Source organism: Oenanthe melanoleuca, chromosome 3 (genome assembly GCF_029582105.1).
Source record: "Oenanthe melanoleuca isolate GR-GAL-2019-014 chromosome 3, OMel1.0, whole genome shotgun sequence".
Taxonomy (NCBI): domain Eukaryota; kingdom Metazoa; phylum Chordata; class Aves; order Passeriformes; family Muscicapidae; genus Oenanthe; species Oenanthe melanoleuca.
The window spans coordinates 44,008,724-44,026,768 of NC_079336.1; positions in this window are offsets into that span (position 1 = coordinate 44,008,724).

The following is an 18,045-nucleotide window of genomic DNA, read 5'->3' on the forward strand; positions in this document are numbered from 1 at the left end:
GTGTTAGGAATAAAAGACCTGTTTGGAGTTATGAGTAATTTCAGTGTGTGGTAAGATGCAATGTCTTCTCACATGAAAATAAGACCCATTTTTGACATCATATTTCAGTATATATGTATTTTACATGTATTATCCATGTAGATTTTTTGCATTTTGTGTGTTTATAGCCTCTCAGTGGTCTTGATCTTCTTAATCTTGGGTTTTAGTTATGCACTTGTGTGCAATGAATGGAACTATAGCTTACGAAGTATAAATGATTGAGGAGATATTCCAGAAGCAAATCCTAGAAGTGAATGTGAAACATTTTAGCTGATGGTGACATAATTGCAGAAATTCCTTGCTGTAGTAGGAAAACTTTATTCAAAACCAGAAATGTTCTTATGGTTTTAATTGAGTGTCAGAAACTTACTTCTGTGTGGTCATCCCTACTATGAGATTCTTTAAAACCAACATTTTCCATTTTTCCTTGTTTATTTCTTTTTTGGCTAGTAGTTGCCTTCCTGTATTGGATTTATAAACTATGAATCTAAGGAGGATTAAATGCTTTTTGATGAATTTGATCCAGATGTATATTACTGTTTCTGTTGATATATTTAAAGTATTTAGGGTAAGGAAGATTTTTTTGGAATTTGGGGATTTGTTTTGTTTTGGTTGTTTAGGTGTGTTATTTTGGTTGGGTTTTTTTTTGTTTGTTTGTTTTTTTTTTTGTTTTTTTTTTTTTTTTTTTTTTTTTTTTTTTTGGTTTGGTTTTTTTTGTTTGTTTTTTTTGGTTTTTTTTTTTTTTTTTTTAATATCCCAGTTAACTTAGAAGCAGCCAAATTCTTGCTGTGTAAAACTTCAGGAAAGTCTATAGTATTTCAGCAGGGATTCATGTGGCCCTTGGGTTTTTGGACTGTATCGTGTTGCAAGCTCCTAAAATAGGACTGTTTGGAAAGCTGCAGGCTTCCCATCTTTTTGCCTGGAAAAGTTATAAAATGGAACAGGCAGGCTTTTCACTGAGCTGCTGAGAATGCAGTTCTGGCTATGCAATCAGGACTAAATAAGGAGCAAATTCTGCACTAAAAATAGAAACAGAGGCTGATCCAACTGCAGTGTGAGTTATAATCCTCACATAGCAAAGGGCTGGTAGGTTCAGCTGAGGACACACCATTCCAGAGAATCAAATAAACTTTATCCTGCCCCTAAAAAACTGTCATACCCTAGCTGCTCTAACCGGATTTTTACCGTTCAGCAGAACTATTAATCATGCCTGCAAATTATTTAACATGTTTTTTTCAAATGTAGATCTTTTACTATTATTATTTTATTAGAGAGAGGATTATATTTGTGACATAGTAAGAGAGAAATGTGGGTTGGGCTTGTGTAACTGTTTGAGGAACATGGTGGAAAATGGCACAGAGAGATTTACTGCACTTTTCCTCTCAGCTGGGTAAATACGATCTTATCACTGCTTTGTGCCTTAAGCTAACATATCCACTGACACGACGTGACTCTAGCTGGGCACAGTGAGCTGATTTGGGTATCTGGCCAGGCTTGGGCTCTTGTCACAGTCTATGCAGTTCACAGTGTGGGCTTTGAGGGAAGTTATTCTGCTTGTTTCAAGAACAAAGTACAGAACTGTGTCCTCTGCTCCTCTTTGTTGGTAAAATAGTTCAGAACATATTAAGCTTTCATTTGTGTATTTCTTTTCCACTAACACATACCTCATAAGCTTAAGCCAAACTTGCCAAGAGAGTTCAAATATATCCTTTGATACAGAATATAATACTATTTCTTATTTATTGGTAGGAACATTTGGTTATTAAATATTTGGATTAAATGAGCCCAGCCAGCTACAGCTATGTTCTGCTTGCTTTCTTTGCCTGTTCCTTCATTTCTCCAGGCAGTGATATGGCAAGCAGGAGCAATTTTTTCTGTTACTTCAGTCTTAAAAGGCAAAGAATCTGTAACAGACTCTGGTAATTCATCATAGAATTTCAATTATTCTTGGATTATATATGAAAATTTTAAAAAGTAGAAGACACCAAATCAGTCATCTACTAACTAAATGTTTAAAAATATTTTAATTAATTTTTAGCTTTCAATTAGCTGAAGAATTTGTTACTGAAAATACACCCTATGTAATATATTTTTTGCCTGTTAATCCCAGGAGTTGCTCAGTCAAATTAGAAGACACTGAGTGGAGGAGAAACATCTGGGTCATTTGACACATGCAAAAGCTCACATAGCAGTGGGAGTAAGTGGAAGAAGACCAAAGACAGAGATCATCAAACCTTGCACAGGCCAAGAACAAGGCAGATAAAATACACGGTGTCAGTGAGTCACAAACCAATGGTTTGGTTGCATTTTCCTTCTTCAGTTCCCTTCACACCATAACATGAGTTACAGTATTCCCAGTTTCCAGACTCCTGTCCCAGTACCCCGTCTCCTCTCTTCCACATCCCATACTGAGTTCACAGCTTAGCAGAAGCTGTGAGCAGCTGTCTTGCAGAAAACCAAGCTGATCAACAGCATCTTGTAGCTGGGGAGGCAGAGCCTCATTCTCCAGCTGAGTTCAGAGGCCTTTTTTCTTGTTTTGTAGTTGTATTCTCATTATGTGTGCTTATATTTGAAGATCTGTGTTTTCTGGAGGGAAAAAGAAATGTGTGCAGTTCAGGAGGCATGGAGAAGGGATAATCAGTGGTAATTGCTGTGAGTGTTTTACAGTGAAATATGTGTAGCATGGTTTAGTCACATTCAAAACTTACACTGGTTAATTGTCTCATTTTTTGACATAAACTAAATCTTTATTAGACTACATAAGGTTATGCATTAGTTTAGCAATGGGTTACACACACCCAGTTTTCATGTACTATTAGCTATTTAAAAGAAATAATTTGGTGTAATAAAAGCAATATAAGAGTACAGCACAGACACAGTAATTTAGTGACTTTATTAAAAGTAGTTAAATACTAGTATTAGTTTAGTGATAACACTTAAAAAGTTACACCCAATCCAACAAAGAATTGTTTAGATTATGTATGCAAAGAGGGAAATCCTTTTAATAACATATTTTAGGTAACTGAAAGTTGCACAAAGAGGAAGTGGCATTGCTTGAACTCAGTTTCAGCCCACAGAGAGGCTTCATGAACGTATGTCCACTTACAATGAGTCTGGTTCTGGGTTAGAAAACAGTGGTGGTGAACAATGCATTATAAATGAAATGTTAAGAGAGAACTCCAAAACTCCATGTGAATAGGTGTGAAATTCTACCTTACCTGCCTCTTCACTGTTAATTCTGAATATAATAAAAACATGGAATAATTTCATAAGTCCTTATATAAGCAGAATGAATGACTCCAAATTAAGAATTTTTACTTAAAGAGGATTTGTTTGTTTTTTATCAGAGACCTTTTGAAGTACAAGGGGAGGTCACAGCTGTTCACTTCATTCACATGTAGTCTAATAAAATAAACAACATATGTATAGGTCACAAGAGTTTAGCACTCAGAACATGGGGATTTGTGTGTGATTTTGAAAACTGTAAATAACAAATTATGCTTAACCTTTATCATTCTGTCCATCAACCTGATTTGTTAGTAAAGATTTGTGATGGAATTAAGGTTTTCATATACTACAATGTTCAGAAAAAGAAAAGCTCCCCCACCAAATGCAAGATAGCAAGATCCACATTTACATCCTTCCTCAGTCTTAATTCCAGTTGTCATAAGTGCTATAGATTTACGTAATTACTGCATTTGCCTAATCACTTAAGACCTAGATCTGTGCTACAATGAAAGCAGACCTGAAACCTTTTTGAAAATAATGCTTAACCACATTTTGCACTGTGAGGATACAGGAGTGACTTCAGAAATGGGCATCTTGCCCTTTCCTTAGAGCATGTTGGCACCTGAGTGAGTTTGGTGGGTTAGTACGGGAGCATCCTTATGGTCATGGGCAGTCTGCTGGTGGTCCTTGTGCCATAATGTATCTGGAGTGGATAGGGTTTAGGGAGGAAGAGCTATGGATTATACCATGTGTGCTCCTGGTCCAAAGGACTTTTGGTTCAATTACAGTGTGGACACAGCTGCTGTGGTCTCATTTACCCTCAAAGGAGGGCTTTCAAACAGTGAGGATTAAAATAACAAACCCCAAATGCATCACTCAGTTTCTTATAAGTCCAGTGGGAAGATTAGCTGGAAAATTCACACATACAAATCAATGTGTCCTTCCCCTTTTAAATTTTTTTTTCTTGTTGAAGGCACTGAGCTGCAGAAACCCATTAATTTAGACATGGTCACATGGATATTTGCTTTGGAACCCGGCAGTGAATTTCCCTTTGACTTCCCCAAACCACAGAACCCTTACCTCTCTTTTTACTGTAAAAATTCTGTCAGTTAAGGAAATTGTGCTTGCTAGACTGAAACACTAGAAAGTAGGTAAGTATTTCACTGCAGAATAGGTAGTTGCTAGTCTATGATAGTATAAAGTAATTTCTTGTAGGAAATGGGTAACTTACAGGATATATGTTAGGTCTTGACACCACACAAGTCATGACAGAAAGTTATTGTCATCTGATAGTTTTTGGATGGCCTCTTTACAGTTAAGTCAGACTCTCAAACCAGTTTCTAGTGGACAAATATCTGAACCAGAAGGGTCGTCATGATTGTTAGCAATCTTACATGGCTTCATGTCAATAATATGAGAATGTGACATTACTCTTTGTGCCAGGAAGAAATTAAATTATGGTATTTGCATAAAATCTTTTTTCGTGTAGTTGAGTCTGCAGAATATCTGCTTAAAAGATTTCAGCAGATACTCCTCCTCCAAACACAGACAGGAAATCAAAAACAGTTGAAGGCATCTTCTCAGGATAGAGTTGCCCTGAATGGACATCTTCAAGCACAGGCCAACAAGGCAATGATTTCCATGTTCCAGGGACAGCTGTTTCCTTTTGGTCTTTCCTGTCAGTTCTTCAAATTGGCAGATTACTTGGCAAAATTAAGTAAGACTCAGCAAAATTAATCTTTTTAATCACTACTTGTCAAAAGAGTCCTGTTTTCCCATTATCCTTCAGGATAAGAGTAACTGTAGCACTAATGGACTTCCAGCATTTGGAGCCACCAAACAAAGGAATTGTTTGGTTGGTATCTGTACTTCAAGCTGTTCCCTCTCTTAGCCTGCATGCTGGATAGCTGTTAAGAATAGGAAGCATTGCTTTTCACTCATTCTTGCACAATGGTAAGATCTCATTGAGGCAATTCTATTTGGCAAAGAAAATGAGACTTTCCTCCTAGACCTGTGAAGTATCTTGAGTACATTTCAGGAATTGCTTCATTATGTTTTAATCTTCTGGCTTTGAAGCATGGCCAGTCCTGAAAGACCAAGAGAAGTTGAACTTGCAGCAGTCTATATTCACTAAATTCTTGAAGGTTCCTGAAGTGTACATCTAAGGTAAATGTGGTAGTTCTCCTGCTTCATGTTGGGACCAGTGTCTGGAACCATCAGCTCACAGAAGTCCCTATCCTTGACAAAAATTTTATGCTCTTAATGACTTCAATGACAAGAGAAATGGAAAAATCAAGCTGATCCCTCTTCTGTGCTCTGTGCTCTGGATACAGAGCACTTAATGGAATCCTCCAATTTCTGTCAATGATAGTTATGGAGCTCCACCTGAACTAGAGAATTCATCTTTCTCCATTCCTCTGTCAAACCACGTTATTGGAGTCAGTTATCTCTTTATACCTGGGATGTAAAAAGTGCCCTGTTAGCTACAAAAAGTGAAGTATTTGAAGATATTCACTTGACTTTTCCTACCCTAGTTATTGCAGACTGCACGTCTGTTTTAAGATTGTTATAGCAATTCCAGGTAAAGCACTAGATCATACTCTGTCAGAGCAGCATCTGTGCTGACAATTTCAGCAGGAAAATTATTTATCTTAGACATCTACAGAGCATCATCCTTCCCAGTTCAACAGATGTTACATATATTAACAACTCTTGATGGGTTGCAACATAAAGTGTTGCTCCTGTTGCAACCTCTCAAGAATCTGAATCTGCCAGGGAGGGATCTAATGATTGTTATTGAGTACACTGCAGTGAAAACACGGATATGTGCTACATATGGGTAACTGCTAGGAGGAAAACAGAGAATGAGTTACCTATCAGTAATGATGAGTGCTAGATGTGCACATATCCCACACAGCACCCTTTCTCCTTTTGTTGTATTCCTGCACCCTTGGGATTCTCACACAAAGGCACGGTGAGTGTTCTGTAGTCCAAATTAAACCAGGTGCCTCAAGGCTTACATGTGCTGTATCAGTTCTGTCAGCTCTTGCAGTCCCATAAACAAACATGCAGCTCCAGCAGGTAGGCATATATACCTCTCATTGAACCCTGGTGTTATATCTTAGCAGTCATTCAATCACAGGAATGAAAAGCTTTCCTGCAGGTTCTTTGTGCAATGCAAGTTGTAATGCCAAATAGTATAAGCATGTTCAATCATACAAAGGATAAAATAATTTTAAAATGCACACACAAAGCAACAGTAAGAGTACCTGAGCAAACAGTATTTGAAATAGAGGGAGTTACTACTTTTGAGATAGTTTCTTTAAACTCCAAATTTTGAAACTTATTAATGGAATGTGGCACCAATAAATAGCTTATTCTAAACCTTTGTCTGTACAGCAAGTGTGCAGTTCTAGTGTCATGTATAAAATTTAAGAACACAAACAAAATTGCCAGCAAACATCACCAGGCAAACAGTTATAAGACAACAGTAAGCCATCATCTCTAAAAGCAAAAATATGGACCTATCCACAATGAAATTAAAATTGCCAAGAGCTCATCACATTTGCTTTCAAAGAATTCTGTACATTTCCAAATCACAGCCAAAAAACACAGGTAGACATCTGTTTGCAATCTGCATAGTTGCAAGATGTGTCTTCTGCCAATTCATGCCTTAAATAATGAGCATTTCTGTGCAATCCTGTTGTTATTGTACATTTTATACAGGGGCTTAAACTTTTCAGTATCTCATAAATAACAACAGTAAACTAACCTGAGGATTAGACAGTGCAAAGTCTAAGAGGAAAATAAGGATTCAGGAGACTAGAAAAAAAAAAAAAAGAGAGAGAGAAAGGTAGAAAGGACTGAAAATCAGAGAAGAGCAGAAGGAGAGCAAAAGAAAAAACTCTGAGGAAAGAGTTAATGCCAGTAAATGTACTATCCTATTCAAGAAAAAAAAAGAGTGAAGCACTGATGGAAACAGGAGGGCATGTTCATCCAAACACATTGTAGGAAAGTAGGACAATTGCTCCTCTTTTGTTCTTTACCATGTTTTAATACTACTGTATAAAGTCATGCACTGTAGCTGTTGAGGGAAAGGAATACCTTTCCCTAGAATTTAAAATTAAGCATATGCCATAAGAAGAGTCATGAACCATAGAGATAGGAAATAATGGTTGTGGTCATTCCTAGAGAATTCATGGGCCTTCTGAAAAACAGGGATCAGATTCAGACTTGATTCCCTCAATTTGGTTAAATAAGCCACAACTGTTGCCAGGAGGTTTGTTTTCTTGTGAGTCAGACTCCAGGCTTACCTTTGCCCTTTTGTCTCAGTGGAAGATCAGCATGTACATATGAACACAGAATTATTTTCTTTTCCATAATGATCGAACCCAAATGTTATTTTACCTTTGCCAGCTTTGTGTAGGGTGATGTGCCATCTTGCATATTTATTTTCCTGGAGTGATTCCCAGAAGTATGCTATGTTTTTTCTTGCTCATGCTATCACTAACTTTATTTATGAGTTGAGTACACCAGGTTTTCAGTCCCTGGGGCCTGAAAGGAAAGGCCTACAATGGAAATCTGTGGACAGTATTTAATACACACAAGTATGAGACCAGTAAAAAGGCACCTGCTGAATGGCACTCCAAATTGATTCAGGGTTTCAGACTAGATCATGGATAAATTAGCATCCATGGTTTAAAGCACAAACACCTTTATCTGTTTTGTCATGTAGGAGGAAGGCTCCTTTATCAAGTGAAAATGACTGAATGTGCAAATTTTTGCTTGGTTTACAGATTTAAAATTCTTTTGTTCTCTGATAACTGAGTCGAATAGCAGTATTATTATTGATTCTTGCTGATTGCATAGAACCATGTTTTAAAGATACTTTTTTCCTTGGTATTAGATGCATGAATTCCCTTTGGCTGTGAAATAAATCAAGATAAAGCCCACTTTCTCACATGCCATCACAACTGATGAGATCTGAGAGGTGTATTATCCCTTCAATTATAGCTTGCAATCCCATTAATTGAATAATAGCATGACCTGGGGAAACTTAATGGCTAGTAAGGGTACATAGGAAAGCTCACATACAGTTTGATGTACATTTTAAACTGCTGTTGTTTACAGATTGGCTGCTTGAAAAAACACAAACAATTTTTTCCATCCTCTAGGACTTCTTTGAGATGCCATAATTGCTGGACCATTCCTCAAAACAGAACTTATGGATAAGCATTCTGATGGTCAAACCAAGGAGCAGAGCATCTATTCCCCCCACCAGTGCTATAATTCATCTGACAAGTCCACTTGATATTCCTGCCTGTGTTCTTCATCTGGCCAATGTTTGCCCCCTACATCTCTTTGTAACAGCTGCACTAGGTGTGATGAGGCTGTCGACTCATGTAGCATGTTAACACATTGGGATTGTACTTAAGGATGCTCCTAGACTTGCCTCTGGGCCAGCTCTAGTGTCAATGCAAACTGCAAGCATAGGATCTCACTTGCAAGGCTGTCTGTGCACATCTGGGGGCTTGGTAGCTGGTATGTAGTGAGGTGGTTTAGCAGGCTGCTCAGTGCAATGGACAGGGCATGTGGCACTGCTCTGTGCATGGGGAGCAGATGGAGTGGGGAGCACGGTTCAATGCCAGCCATAGCCAAGATCATTCCCCAGGTGCTGTGCCAGAGCAGGATTTCTAGTGATGGTGCACAACTTCTGTGCCAGGCTGGGCACTCTTGCCTTGTGGCAGGCAGGAAGGAAATGCAAGGGCTGTAACTCTGATGGAGGAATTAGCACTGCCAGTTTGGTTCCACTCTATGGCATTGGCAGCTATCAGACCTACTGGTGACAGGCAGGACAGAGCTGCCACTCTTTACCCTCTTGTTTCTACTGGCACCTGAACTGCCAAAGCAATTCCCTTTAAGGCAATTCACCCAGTGACCCTAAAGAGCTGATTAGTCAGTGGGATGATATGGAGCAAGGTAGCCTGAGGACAGGCATTACTGTGGGCTGGCTCTCAGCTTCTGCCATCTCAGCTACTGCTCTGTAAAGTCTGGGATCAGGACTGAGGGAAAACCAGTCAGTAACTAGCTTAAAGGAAGGGGGGTGAGGGGGGGTGGGGGGGCGGTGCCCTCATTAACCCTTTACTGAATTAAGGGTCCCAGGTAATACCAATTTCCTAACTTAGGAGTCCAGCACTTGTTTATCTTTGCATACTTCCTGACACCTTTACCATGCCCAACTTCTTTAAGGTTGCTTCCAACCCAATCCTATGATTCTGTAGAGGAAAAAAAAAACCACCAAATAACTAAAAAAGACAAAACTGAGCATAAACTCACAAGTAACATATGCTAATTTGGTTTGTTTAAAAACAGCAGGACATAGTTGAGAGCACCCCTTGCAGTTTTGGTCAAGCCAATACCTGTAGCACCAATGAACCAGGGTACTACACCAGCATCTGCTCTGCTCTCTCCTCACCCCCAGTTCACAGCTTTGTTGCTTCTCCTTCTCAGCAGCACAGGTTCTCTTCTTTGATAAAGAAGATATCTAGATAAAAGCCTACCAGTTGTCTTCTCCATCCTGACTCCTCCAAGTGCCAGCAGAGCTCCAAATCCTTTTCTGTGTAGCAGAGCCCTGACAAATAGTCAGGTGGGACCAGTGGGTGTGTCCTGGTGCAGCTGTTCTCTATGGTAGCAGAAGCAGCTGGGTATTGCAAGTCAAGGAGAAGAGGCAATTGGGGTATTTCCTTCATTTCAGTCACAGGACCTGAAGAAGACTTTCTTAAAGGCAGCCCATCCATCACACAGCTCCAGGGACACCTGAGTCAGGGCCTTGAAGAAGCAGTGCTGTGATTTATGCTGGCTAGCACGACAGCAAGTCCATACATCCCTTGCTTCATGCCAGAGCCAGGATGCCTTTTGCAGAGGTGCTGTAGCTTGTTAGGCAGAGACAACCTGGGAGAGTAAAGAAGAAAGGCTGTGCTGCTGAGAAGGAGAAGCAACAAAGCTGTGAACTGGGGGTGAGGAGAGAGCAGAGCAGATGCTGGTGTAGAACCCTGGTTCATTGGTGCTGCAGGTATTGGCTGGGCCAAAACTGCAAGGGATGCTCTCAACTATGGCCTGCTGTTTTTAAACAAACCAAATTAGCATATGTTACTTGTGAGTTTATGCTCAGTTTGGTGGTTTTGTTTTTTTTTAGTTCTTTGTTTTGTTTTTTTTCCCTGTAGAATCATAGGATTGGGGTTGGAAGCAACCTTAAAGATTATCTAATTCTAACCATTACCATGTTTGTTTGTATTATTTTGTTTTCTTTAATAAGAAAGAAATAATTCAGAAGCATGACTAGACTTTCTTGCAAGTAGTTACATTTAGCTGTAATCTGCCTGGTGACTTGTAGGAGAAAAATTGCTCTAGTTTGAACTGGACTGAGTAGCAGGGATACTTTAATCTGGGGCAGCAAAGAGAAGATTGTATAACACTGTTGTGCTGTCCTGAGTGGGTGAGGAAGCCAGTGAATTGCGTGATTTTTCCATCTTTGTAATCAGTTTGTTATGTAGAGAGCAATGCCATGGGATTCTGCATTTTATCTGCTGGGTTTTCCCTGGCAGCATTTGAAGAAGTTCATTATAAGTGTTTATCACATGATCCACTTAATCAAACCCCTGAAACTTGGAGAATAAGTAATTCTAACAAGACCCATCAGAGCTGCCTCATAAGCTACTTACTGATGTACTCTTCCTTGGTGAGTGTACAATGAGTTTCCTTGTATCCCAGTCTATGATACAGGAAGTTCATTATCCCCAGTCCGAATTCAGACGTAAAGAAAGGAAGCAGGGCTTACAAAGAAGTGACAGATAATTTGCAAAGGATTTTAGTTAGCCACTCAAATCCCTGATAGAGTCAGACTGTAAGCTCTTGGTAAGAACAGCCTTCTGGTATTCAGCATTAGGCACAAGGCAGCTGTATCTACATAGCTGCTTCTAACAAAGTAAAATGCAGCAATACACAAAAAATTATGAAAAATGCTTCTTTTGATTAGAGGTTCCCTAATGGAAGCATGTGAGAGAAAAGAGAAATCAGAACTGAAAGCAAGCTGTTAAATCTTGCACGTCTACAGCATGATAGTCAGAGCTGATAGCTGGGCTGATGTGCAATGCCTCCAAAGCCTTTGCTAAATGCCCGTGTGCACCAAGGGGTCGAGGCACTGAGACTTGTCTGACAGGCTCAGAGCTTTCAGACACACTGTTTGCAGCCTGTGCTTGTACCCCATATGTCTGGTGGGATAAATGCCTTTTCCTGTGATGTACCTAAGAAATGTCCTGGTTGTAGGGAGCAGGTAGGCAAGGACCCCTCTGCCTCCTTGAAGGCATTCATTTTACTGAGCTTTGCCGCAAGGAATGTGACACCAGATTGCCTGGCACGCACTGGATTTTCTCACCAATGCTGTTTCACAGGCAGTGTCTCATAAAGGCTTGTCCTCTTGCTCTCTGCAAAAGACCAGTTTGGATATCAACACGGATGTAGGCTTGGACCGTACTTAATACAGAAATGCCCTGGATAGTTTTTGCCAAGCACCACCCTCTCTCCATACAATAGCACTGCTGATCTACACCTCTTATTTCATGACATGTGAAGGCAGTACAGGGTCACCCCAGATCCAATGTTGATTTTGTGTAGGTATGCACAGGCTGAGCCTGTGTGTGGGTCTCTGAATGAACAATTTTCGTGCTGAAAAAAACTGCAGTTGGGGCCAGGAACATTGGGGCTGTTTGAGACAAGCTACTCTGTAAGACATCAAAACCAGGGAACTGTGCACAACTGAGAAATATGGCAAAAGAAAAAGGATAATCTGGTTTGATAAAACAAGTCACAAAATTCACAGCAGGGCACTGCTCTGAGGGAGTGGTGAAACCTGTCTCTCCAATGCCAAGTCCATCCAGCCCAGAGCTTAAAATTCAACCTGTTAATTACTCCTGGGAATAATTAACTCCAGCAAGCAAGGAGTCTTGACTGCATCAGTCAGTGTTAGGATCTGAGATGTGCAGTTTTCATTCCTTGTGTTTTACATGTGTACCTGTGTGTCTTGTCTTGATGCAGCTGTCTCTTGACTGCTGATACACTGATATATCAAATTGTCATCACTATGGCTGTATCCTCAGGGGGGACTGCTTTAGTAGGTTGGTCTCCAACTTCTAAGTTAAAATGGGACAAAAAAGCCTGGAGGAAAATACTGTTTTTCTCTCCTTTTCCTCTCTTTTTTAGAAATAGTAAATGCTAAGTTATTTTACCCCTTAAAAAAAAAAAAGAAAAAAAAGAAAAAAGAGACCAAAAGAGATGAGTCTATGCTAGCTGATTAGTTTTGCTACTGCATTCAATTTAATACAGTGTAGTTCTCTTCCTCTTTCTTACTTCTTTATCATACTCTGTCTGTCTTCTCAGGTGCTATTGTGTCTATTTTAAGAGCTCCCCTTCATCACTGTTTTGGGATAAAACTTACTGCTGGCTTTCTGCTGTTTCAGCTTATACACAGCTGGTGCTTCAAGGAAAAAATTGTATCTTATAGGGCTGTGAGGAGATAGGACCCATAAAAATCAATAATTTTTGTATGTACGTGGTTTAATCAGTTAGACTTCAACAAACTTACCTAAATGGCCACTTTGCTATTGTCTCAGCTTCTTAGCTAAGGAGGGTGGACCAGAGTGAGTGGGTAACTTTCTGCTGTCTGCAGCAGTGCGGTAATAAAGTGAAGAATAAAACTTCTGTTTTCCAAATGATTCTTTGCCCCATATGTGGGGAAAGCCAGTACTAAGCATCTGGAACCATTGCTGGTTGGGATATTTTCTGTCTGTAAGAAGGGGTGGTCAGTTGTCCTCTTTATGCTGTTGGTTTGGCATTTGGGAACCACTAGTGTCTTATCAGTGCTGAGGCTGGATTTCAGTGTCTCTGTGCAGTCTGTTTGGAGGGAAGTTCTGGGAGGAAGACTGTGGCAGGAGCATCTGGCTCTGTGCATTTGCACATGTGTGAAATGCACACAGCACCCACTGAGAACTGATGCTACCAGATACTGACTGGGCTGGGTTTGGTCAGTGCCAAGCTGGGCTCAATTCCCTCTACCAGCCTAGAGATGAAAGATTCTTTAATGCATTCACTGCTTCTGGGATGTTCAACTCAATCCCCAGTAGTGTTATCTGTTTAGAAATCTTTCTCACTGAATTTTTTCCTTTGAAGACTGCAGGGTTTTTAACAGTGGGCTGCAGCACCTGCTGCTTGCTGGAAATCCCAAGGCTGGCACGAGAGCATTGCAGTGCTGAACGTGGCAGTCACAATGCATCACATTTACCAGATTTTCCCTGGGTGTAGCTGATGAAAAACAGAACAGACATGCTGCAAGGGCTGTCAGCCCAAGTAAAGGAAGGTGGGTTTGAAGAAGGCCTCCAAGACAGTATATTTCAGAATACAGTATATTTCCAGAATGTATTTCCTTAGAAAAGAAGTGGAAAATCCAAGGAATGAAATTCAGCCAGAATGAGCTCACCACAGCAGGTGCTAGTCATGATTTTTTAAAAATCCATTTCAGTTGTTAACTATTTTAGTAGTTTGGGGGGTGGGGGGGGGGCTGTTTGTCCAGTGTCTGCCATTACAGTACCTTCTTCTGCAGCCCTAGAAAGCCCATGGTTTTGAGATTCTCTGGAGCTTTCCAACAGTGTGCATTTTCCCATTCTCAGAATGTGGTATGAGTCAGACAGAGAGGGCTTCATCTGCCCAATTGTCAAAGCAGGTCCTGGGAAGTTTCCTACTCCTTGGCAGGTCTCCCTTCCACAGCAGCCAGTCCTGTGGGGATTTACATCCACTGGGTTTATCCACATTTCACCTGAGATTCCCTGGATCTGTCCATTTAGTGCCAAGGACTTGGTGCCTGTAGAGGTTGCTGTGAAACTCCTCTTATCCGACCCAAGGGTTAGGTGGGCAAGCGCTTGCCCCTCATCCTCTGGAAACTGGAGAAGTCCCTGATACTTTTCAATAAAGAACAAATGTTTCTAAAAAACCTGCCTTTGCTGACATTTCTTGCAGTTTGCATGGACCTGTGCAGTGGCATGCAGTGCTCAGAGCCACAATGTGGGGAGTATGTGTGTTTGTTTTTGTTTGGTCCCATCTACATCAGCAAGCCCTTGAAATGTAGCCTAGCTGGCAGATCTGGCCAGGCTGGGAAACTTAGCTTTAGATGGTTTTTTTGTTTGTTTACAAGTGATCTTGGCCAGAGGCAGGGACACACAGCTGGTGGTCTGAGCACTGTTCCATGATCAGGCTGAGGCTGGGCTCCAAGCCGATGAAGGCTGGAGTGGGGCTAAGCAATTCCATCTTATTCTTGGCCTAATTTGGAGGTGGATTGGACAGGCTGCTACTCTGCTGCCTTCTTCTGTGGTCTGGCATCTCAGGGCCTGGTTTGGCTTTGCCTGTGTGGGCAGTAGCATCCAGCACCCGTCTGTCATGGCAGTGGAACCTCTGCTTGCTCAGATGTCTTTCTCCTGCATCCCAGAGAAAACACCTCTTGCTGTGAGCAATAACTTGTAATACAAATATCACACAAATACAGGCATTTCTCTTCCTGCACTGGTTGTAATATGCAGGTGGGAGAGATGCATCTGATGTCTCAGAGAGGGTTTTGCAAATGGCTTTTGTGAGATGTTCATGTGCCAGTGTGGTTCATGCTGGCTAAAGGGACTGTGTGAGCATCTATTGGCACAGCTCAAAGACAAGTGACACACTGGAGATGTAATGATACCATTGTGCTGTGTGCCAGCCTGGAGCTCCTGCAGAAGACCCGTGTTGGGGTTCTGGGGACAAGGAGCAGTGCCAGCCCAGCAGTACTGTGAACTGGGTGCTGTGGCAGTGCTTCCCTGCAGCAACATCAGGATAAGGGATATTGGAGCAGGAGGCTGATGAAAGCTGTGACCTTCCAGCAGGATCTGTTTCCCAAACACCAGTTAAACAATAGCAGACTGCTACAGATGTGGGCATGGAGGAACCTGTTAAATTAAAGCCAAAGTGTAACAAGAGAGGTGTTTGCTTTGGAAGATAACGTGTACCTGTTCTGCACACTGAGGGTGAGAGAACTCTCTGGGACATGTTTTACTTCATTAACACAGCAGATCTCTTGCACTGCAAGGCCACAGATCTCCCAATCCTTCCCTCCCACATGCCCTTCCCTTTTAAGACCAGGGGTCTCTGTCAGCTTTGCCAACATCTCTGTCTGACAACCCAGAAGCATCCTAAATGGTGGGAATTGCTGCTTATCTCATTGCAGAGCTTCCTGACCACACTGCCCAAGTTTGCTGCCCAGACTGATGCTGTTATTGCGATGCTCATGTCCCTGTTACCTGCAGCCTGGTCAGTGGCTGGAGATGAGGAAAGGCTCTCAGCAAGGCACCTTTTGGTGGAGCTGTTTTAATGAGCCAGTTTCATTATCTGCCTTGCTGGTGGTCCCGGAGGGGCTGCAGGGAAGTCTGCTGCTTTATTTTCTTAAATGGTATCAAATGAGGGCAGTTAAGACCCTACCAGGAGCAAATGAGCTCTTAGGGCAGCATTTCTTGAGTTGTGTATAAGGCTTTATTAAATTAACTTTGTACTTGAATCACCCTACACATCCCTCTCTGGAGAGGCTAATCTAACTTAGCTGTGGGATAAAATTTTGCAACCCTATTTCTGTCACACAGGTGACTTGCACACAAAATCTTTACCTGCATTTATGTTGTCTGAGTTTTGGCAAGCCTTCAAAGCAGGCTGTCTCTAAATCCTCTGTTTCTATCTTAATGCTGCACTCATCCCAGTGTTAAATATGTAACTCTCTTGCTTTGCTTACTTTCTATGCTAGGGACAATGGATTTCCTCTCCCACACACCCCTTGCAAATGTACAGGTGCTGTGAGACAAACCCCTGGTGCTGTCACCATCCAAGCGATGCCTTTTGCCTCTGTGGGTACCTGCAGCTTGGCAGCTCCAGCTGGGCAGCAGCACTGCCAGCCTGCAGGATGGAGTCTTGCATATTTTCAGCTACTTCTCTGTTATTTACACATAGAGTTAATAAGTGACTCAAGAGGTCATCTACAAATACATATTTAGGGCTGCTTTTGTTAAATTTTCCCTCTCTCAGCCACAAAGCTCTTGTTTTCTGCAATTTCCTTTCTGTATTTTCCCTTAACCCTAATCCATTTTAACATTAATGCATTATTTTTGAAACAACTGGTATATTCTCAGTCTCTTCTTCTTCTTCTTCTCCCTTACCTGCTGATTATTTCTTTTTTTTTTTTCATCCTCTATACTTCTGCTGTTTGCAAAAACCGGCTTTTCTCCTGCCTCTCCCTCTTCACAGCTCCCACCATCTGTCTCTCTACAAATACAAAGCTTTAGGGGAAATGATTCACTAGGCTGCTAGCTCATTACTCACACTCTCCCCATCATGGTTTCTGTCCTTGTAGGATGCTCTAACTAATGTAAAGATCAATGAATCCTGGGAATTGTTATTCGATTAAAAAAAAAAAAAAAAAGGCCCCAGCACTTAAATACATTGGACTCTTTATACTTTCCAAACAGCAAAGCTTACTTTTTCTTGCTCACTCTGCTAGTATTGTTTTGCAGAAAAAGATCATTCAAACAGAAGAATAGAAATAATCACCAGACCATTTAATGCAACCTTGTGCATCACATGATGCAGGAGAGTTACTTAATGAAATTCCCTGGCCCAAACCAAGCAAATCTGTGGTAAATCTAGAGCACATATTTTCGGATGACAGCCAAAATGATGAAAGGAATTTACTACCCAGCCTCACTAATCATTTTGAATGCTTAACTGCACTCCCTAATACGCTGCTTTGCAAGCAGCAAAACTGACACAGCCTCATTCCCTGCATGCTTCTCTCCCCCAGACCTGTGCAGGCTGTGTATCCCAGAAGCCTCCCAGCCCCCTGCCAGGGCCAGGGTGGCCAGCTGTCCACCTCTGGGAAGAGACCAGAACCTCTCCCTCCTCAGCATGTGGGTTTGGGGCTTGCTCTTTGCTTGGGTAATTCTTTCCATGAAACTAAAAGGCTCTTAGTATCTTTGAGCCCTCCCTATTAAATGTGGCAGAAATTGGCTAAGAAGCTCAGAAGCCATTTGAGACAGACTATTTCACAGTGTTAAAACACTACAGATACCTTAAAATAACAGAGGCAGCCATACTGAGTTGGCAGATAATGCCACAGCATTTCAGGAGACTTGCTCAACCTAGAGGCTGAACTTGATGTTGTTGTGCACTCCAGATGACCCCAAATGTCGACCCACATCCCTTTTGTCTTTACTTTGTGGATCATTTAAGATAGATTTCTGTCAGGATTTTAGGGTGTCACCACATACTAGGAAGTTATTTTCTTAATTGAAAATTTATCACATAAAAAACAGACCTCCCTTCCCCACATATAAGTAGGTGCCAAGAAGTGCCACTGCCTAACAGAGTTTTATTGTGCCTTCTCAGGAAGCTGCCAGCATATCAAGTATTAGCCTGTTTCAGTTGTTGATCTTCCCTTTTGAAACCAGAGTTGCAAGAAGCACACCAAATACCGCAATCAAAATCATAGGAGTTGACACCACTGAATACACCTTCTCTTAAATGGCTGCAGTTATTTTTGCAAAAATCTGCTGAAGAAAATTCTGAATTTCAATTTTTTTTCTCCATGAGCACCACAAAGCACATGCTGCATCAATACACCATGCTGGCACCACCTCCATGAAAAGCTAATTAAATAATTTG